Source organism: Mustela nivalis (genome assembly GCF_964662115.1).
Source record: "Mustela nivalis genome assembly, contig: HAP1_SCAFFOLD_176, whole genome shotgun sequence".
In the NCBI taxonomy this organism is placed as follows: domain Eukaryota; kingdom Metazoa; phylum Chordata; class Mammalia; order Carnivora; family Mustelidae; genus Mustela; species Mustela nivalis.
The window spans coordinates 693,557-700,055 of NW_028136452.1; positions in this window are offsets into that span (position 1 = coordinate 693,557).

The window sequence follows — 6,499 nt, forward strand, 5'->3', positions numbered from 1 at the left end:
GGATAAACGTCGCCATCTCCATTCCTGTGTGTTCATAGGCTTCCAACGTTTAGATACACCTTTTTTCATGGTGGATATGTTGGCAATTCTTCCAGGTTTCTGATGTTTTGATGCTCCATCAAGACAAAACACCTTCCGCTTAGCTTTTTTCTCTCGAAGGCATAAAATGACTCTCGCTGACTTAGGCACAAACACTTTGGCTCTCTTCTCCTTGGGAATAGCATAACCTACATCTTCCCTGTTTCTTCACTTGCAAGCTATGAGTATCTTTATAGTCGAAGGAAATCTCCTATGGGCAACAGAAGGACGAGCCTGTTTAATATTTGCTGTTTTCTTATGGAAGTTTCTATTTTTTTTTTTTTTTTGATTTGGAATTTCAACCACTGTTACAAACTGTTTGTATTGACGGGAGTCTTTAGTCCTGAGTACTGAATGTATTATTGATAGGTAATAGTTCACTTTCTCATTTCGGTTGGCTTCTGACTTGGATTCTATTTGCCTTTCACCTATATGGTATTTTCTTGGGGTTGCTTCATTGGTACGATTCCTCGCTTCCTTCCCATATTTTGCATGTCTTATCTTTGTGTGTTTGCATGTGCATGTGTTAATGCTGTGTGGTGTGTGTGTGTTTCACATCACAATTATTATTAAAATACGAGAGAATGGAATTCGGTCTCTTGTGGGTAGCAATTCAATTTGACATGCCTTGAAATCTCACATTCCATTAGTTTCAGGAAATCTCCTTAAAGGAATGTCATCTCTTGTCCTCTTCAAGAATCCCGTGTTCTCACAAAACGGCCTTCCAACAAACAGCACCATTTGAATTCCTCATTAGAGTCATAATGTTTGTCCCAATACCCTTTCTTTTTCGTATGTTTCTTGACTGTCATGAGTTAGTGAAATCGTCTGTTTATTGTCTTTCTGAGAATGATAGATGTGACAAAGTCCAATGCTCTCCGCAAGACTGCCATAAGAGACATGTGGAAGAATTCCTTCTTGCTTATGTCACAGTACAAATTGTGGTGACATGAAGACACTGAGATGGTAGTAGTGTCTAATAACCTCATGCTTCTTCAACCATGAAGGCAACAAAAAGATGACCACAACAACTGCAGTGGGGTGGAAATTGACCTGAAGCCTACAAGGTAAACTCCAGAGCGAAATAGAACGGAAGGTGCAGAGATGATGGGAGAAGTTTGGAGACATGGCTCAGGGGAGATTTGGTTGGTTCGTGGATCAGAGGGCTGGAGTCCATGAAGAGGACCAAAGCACAGGAGAGCAGGGCACCCTGGGAACACACAAGGAACCTGTTTCCCAGTGCCGTTGACTGTGAGACGCAGAGGGTCTGAAGGGCACGAGTACTTGACAACACAAGTGTTGAGGGCTGAAGTTTTCCTATCAGCAGGCTTGGCAGACATCAACTTGAAAGAACACCATCTTTTTCCTGCATATGACACCAACAAGCGACCAGGAGCAGACAGCCTGGAGACAATGATCAGAGAGAGACAATACCAAGAGACGCAGTGGGAAGATGATGAGTCGTGGGAGTGATTCCGTGAAAGGCAGTGTTCGTGGAGATGACTCAATGTGGACATAATAAATTTTGGCTCTCACAACAGCAGCATCAAGACAGAGCTTGGCCAAGACAGGTATGTGAGGACAGAGACTCCCTAGCCAGCCAACACAAAATACCAACAGTGGAACACTTGGAGGATTGCCTTCCTCAGTCCAAGATGCTTAGTCCAAGGAGAACAGACTCTCCCATACGGGACGAGAAGAAAGCTTTGACCACATGTTCTCTTCTGAACACAGCATTCTGCAGGCCTGCGTTCTGTTGAGTTGGTAGAGTTTCTCCTTTCACAGGCACACCAGAGCCCACCAAGGTAAACCTCAGCATATTCAGCCCGGACCCTAAAAACAACAAACGGCCGGAAAGGAGAGCTACTGCAAATGACTGGCCTCCAGGACAGGGTCAGCCACAACACAAACAGCAGTGGCATGCATGCCACATACACTCTCACAAACACACACACACACGCATGCACTCAACAAACCTTAAGGGCGAGCCCTGGGTCACTCACGGATCACTTCCTCCTAAATAAATTACCCTCAGGTTAGAAAACAGAATGAGTTTAACGAATACAGAGAGGTGACAGAGACTTAGATCCAATGCAAAGATGGAAGAATCAATTGATTCCCAGGTAAAGGAAGAAGGAGTGATTACGACTAGGCAGTCAGAGTGAAACCTCTACATAGAGCACGCCCGATGCGGGATAGAAAGCTGTGGCCTGGATACTCGCTGTACATCAGAAAACATAGGAGATATCAGAGAGTCTCGAAACACAGAGATAAAACTGATAAAGATAAAAACACCTAAAGAACTCCTGAAGAGAAGATTGGCAGGAGACTGGATGCAAAGTTCGGGAACATGGTAGAAGTGGAGGATCCAATTAGGAACCGAGAAGAACAAGCCTAGAAAATAAGGATGCAAATTCTAAGAGAGAAGGCAGAATGATGGAACATGATAGTGAGCTTAGGGAATCTCTAAGGAAATGAAAGAGGTGCCTCTTGTAGGTGAATTAAGAGTGAGAGAAAGAAAAGAGGGCTGATCCTAGATTAGAGAACTCAGGGCTGGAAAGGACCCTCATCTGGGAGCAGAGAAAGTGGTCCAGAATCAGAGGCACAGAGAACTCCCAACACCTTCCACAGAAGCGGAGCACCTAAAGACATAGTGCCATTCCCCCCGGAAAATCTAGGCATGGAGGTATTCTCTTAGGCAAATAGGCATCGGAGAATAGTTTGTCCATAGCCCAGTCACTGACTTCAAGAGGAAAAGCTATACCAGCTCTCGAAGCAGGCCGGATAGCTCAAGCAACAGCAGCCAAGCCAAAATCCTTATCCCCTGCATTTCTGAACAATGACAGAGCAGCGGTTCTGTCTAGAACCAGGAGGTATTCAGAAGTCAATTGTTGGGTCCCGGGTTGTGTCCATCAGTTCAGACGCGGCCTTCAGATCAACTCATGATTCCAGGGCCTTGGCATTGACTCTGTTCTCAGGTTCTCTGCTCAGGGGCAAGTAAGCTTCTCCCTCTCCAGCTCCACCCCCTGATTGGGATCTCTCTGCCTCTCTGTCCAAACGTGCATGTGCATGTTCGATAAGATAACAAAGACAAAAACAGTGCACAATAATTGACTGGGGCCAAAGGATGTTTTATTGAATTTGGACCTAGGTTCCTATGGAGGGCAGCCAGGTATAGAGAACCTCCCACCATCCTAAAATGCCCGACCTTCGCTTGGAGCTTCCTTGTTCATTCTCCTGTTCTTTGCCTTCCTGGATCTCCTCACCAACCTGCAGCATCCGCTGTCTGTCGTGCTGTACTGACCCCTTGTTAACACATTGTGCATCCTCTCGGGGCTCCATTGGAACATGCCCATCTTCCTCAAGAGGCACTGTTTGCTTATCACATGTAACCATTTGGGGGATGGTCATGAGAGGGTGAAGGCAGGCTTGTGCTGCCACATCTCCATGCAGTTCCACAGAGGGTAGCTGATCCACCATGAGGGAGTGCTCAAGGTTCTTCCACATTCGAATCCTCTTCAATGCGTCCTTTTGCACATACAAGTTGTCTTCCTGAAAAGGGCACCGAAGTCTTTCAGATGGCTTCACTTGGGCTTGGGTCTCTTCCAACATGCTCTCCGTTGGCTTCTGTGGACTCCAAGAACATGAGTCCGTCCTGGACCTAAGGTTCTAGGGTGTAGAGTCTGCCTTGGATGAATGGTGTTTTTGGAAGATTGGGAGGCCTTGTTGGCACCGTTTCTGGAGACCATCGAGGTACTCGTGTGCTTGCTGTGGAAGATTCCAGACATGTCTTTGGCACGGTTGCGGGGGTTCACTTTGAGCTTCCCTTGGGTGGACCTTTTCCTGTTGAGATGCTCCATGATTTGGTGGGAGGGTCTCACCCTTACGCAGGGCTCGGATTTCCTCCCCTGAGGCTTTGCTTGTGGTCTGTTAGTTTCTTGGCCTGTCGTGGCTAAGATGGAATGAGGGATCCTTGCCTTTCTCCGAGGTCCAGAGGGCTGGTGCTGACACTCACGACCAAATACTACGAATTGGGCCATGGAGAAGTTGACACCGACTCGCTTCGCAAACTGCCTTGGTGAGAGACCCAGGCGGCTCCAGCGGTTTGGGATGGCTTGGGGTCCTCTTGGCCCACCCATGACTACTCCAGTCAAGTGTAGTGATCAGGCCTGGGTTGATGAGGAGTGGTTGCTATGACCTCAAGGCTTTGTGACATCACAGATGCTGGCTTCACTGAAGCAGCTGTCCCTCTCCCATGACCTTGGTGTCCTATGGCTTTAAGTAGGAAGCCCCGGGAAGGACAGAACAAGAGCCCTCTGAACCTGATCAAGAACTCAGGATGTCTTGTGGGTTAATGTCCAACTTCCCCTTTCTGGAGACATAGAGGAAGGAAAATGACATTCAGTATACCTTCCTTTAGGCCAACATATCCCCAGAGACGGCAAGGTGTCCTTTTACACTACAATTTCTAGATATCTCAAGAAAAGGTGAGGCCTCGCGGGTATAAGCAGCTCTCCGTGGGGTTTGTCGTCCTGTGGGTGAGAGCGTACTTTGTCAGCGTCTTTTGCCTATGGGTCAGTGATGACTAAGATACGGAAAGTCCCTTTCGGAGGTAAAAGGTGAGGGCATCGCTATATGGTGCTGTCTGTGGCCTCGTCTCCTAGTGTTCTGAAACACGCGGCTAAGGGATGAGGCCTCTGTCTACCTGGCTTTCCCTTAAATACCTTTGCAAAGTCTTTGAGGAGAGTGATATTCTGCATCTGAGCTAACTCTCAATGAAGAGGCCTGGACCGAACCCGTTGTTATTATTAGTTAACTGTACTTGTTGTGGTAACGGGTATAAACATGTGGACCAAGACTCTTTAGTCAGAAGGAAAGGGACGGCCTATACCGAAGGCTTGCAAGGCCCATTCGAGCAGACCTTTGGAGTGAGTCGCAATGCCCTTGCAAGGACTAGTGGATCAGAAAGTTTGGGTCCATTTCGGCACCACAGTATTCCTCTGCCGTCGAGTGAATGAACCCCTGGACCTTGCCTTGACATGAATGTCCCATGCCCTGCTGTTGGGAAATGGAAAAGGCAAGCAAACAAAGGGAAATGTCATATGGCTACCCACAATATGTGCCTCGGGAGGAATACCTTGGCCCACTTAAGGAAGGGAATAATAAAGGGCAAGAAGTCAGAGAAGGAGACCCACCAGGAGTGACTCAGGACTCTGAGAATCCAGATGAGGGCTACCGAAAAGAGAACTGATTAATCGGTGGTCAGGAGTTGTGGCATATATTAGGAGGAGCACTAGGACATCCATGCAACTAAAGCATCCGTGAATACTCTGTCAAAAATGGATGATGGATGATAGGCAGGCTTTCTCAACAGAACAGCAACAAGAACAACATCAATTCATAGGAAAACAATGTGGCCCTCTCAAAACCAAAGGAAGTCACAGGGAGAAAAGGAAAGAATTATATTGTTTATTATCTTTCCTTATTGAAATGACATGGGTGGGTTTCCTAAAATGTCCTTCTTTGAATTGGGTCTTTATCCTTGTAAATTAGAGTTTACCCACCTCTTCCATCTCTGGATTTGATGAGAGGACATGACAATGCCTTCACTAAATACATAGAAGAGTGGCCCAAGCAAATGACTTGACCTGGCCTTCTGTGTGTTGGCAGGGGTTGGATTACTGCTTCAAAGGCTTCCGTCTAAACTAGAGAGCTGAGATTTTGTAGGTTTCCTGACCTAATCTTGGAAGTTTCTATGTGTCTGGGAATTTATCCTTTTCTCTCAGTTCTTGGATTTGCTAGCATAAATGTGTGGCTATGCCTTTTCGGTTATTCTTTTTTCCTTGCTACCAGTTGTGATGTGGTTTCATACTTGCAGCTGTGTGCTTGTCTCCCTGTTTTATCCCAGTAATGGCTTCTGCGGTTTGTTCCTGTTGTCAAAACTCAAGTGTGAGATCTCCTGATTTTTTTCCTATTGGTTTGTTTGTATTTCCTTAATTTTGATAATCACATGTCTGATTTCAATTTTTCTGTTAACTTTGGAGTTCGGTTTTTCTTCATCTTGTTCCTTCAGTCGTCCTTTTAGGTGGCTTTCTTTTTCGGTGTTTTTAAATTTTGGAAATGCACACATTTAACCCTATATTGTTTCCCCATAAAATGTTTTGGCATCCTCCTCTAAGTTTCTTAGAATTCCTTCGTTCATGGCTCTTCTTTTCCTTTGGATTTTCTTTCTTGCATTCATTGCAGTTCGTGAATGTGTTGTGTTTTCCACTTTAGTGTCTGGCTGTATTTCCAATTTGAAAGTGATATCTTCCTGTTTTCATACCTTCATGATGATAAGTGCACAGGATAGGTTTTGACTTCTCTTCCATGAATTATGACTGGATTTGGACTCGAGCTCATGACCTGCGATAGACAAAGT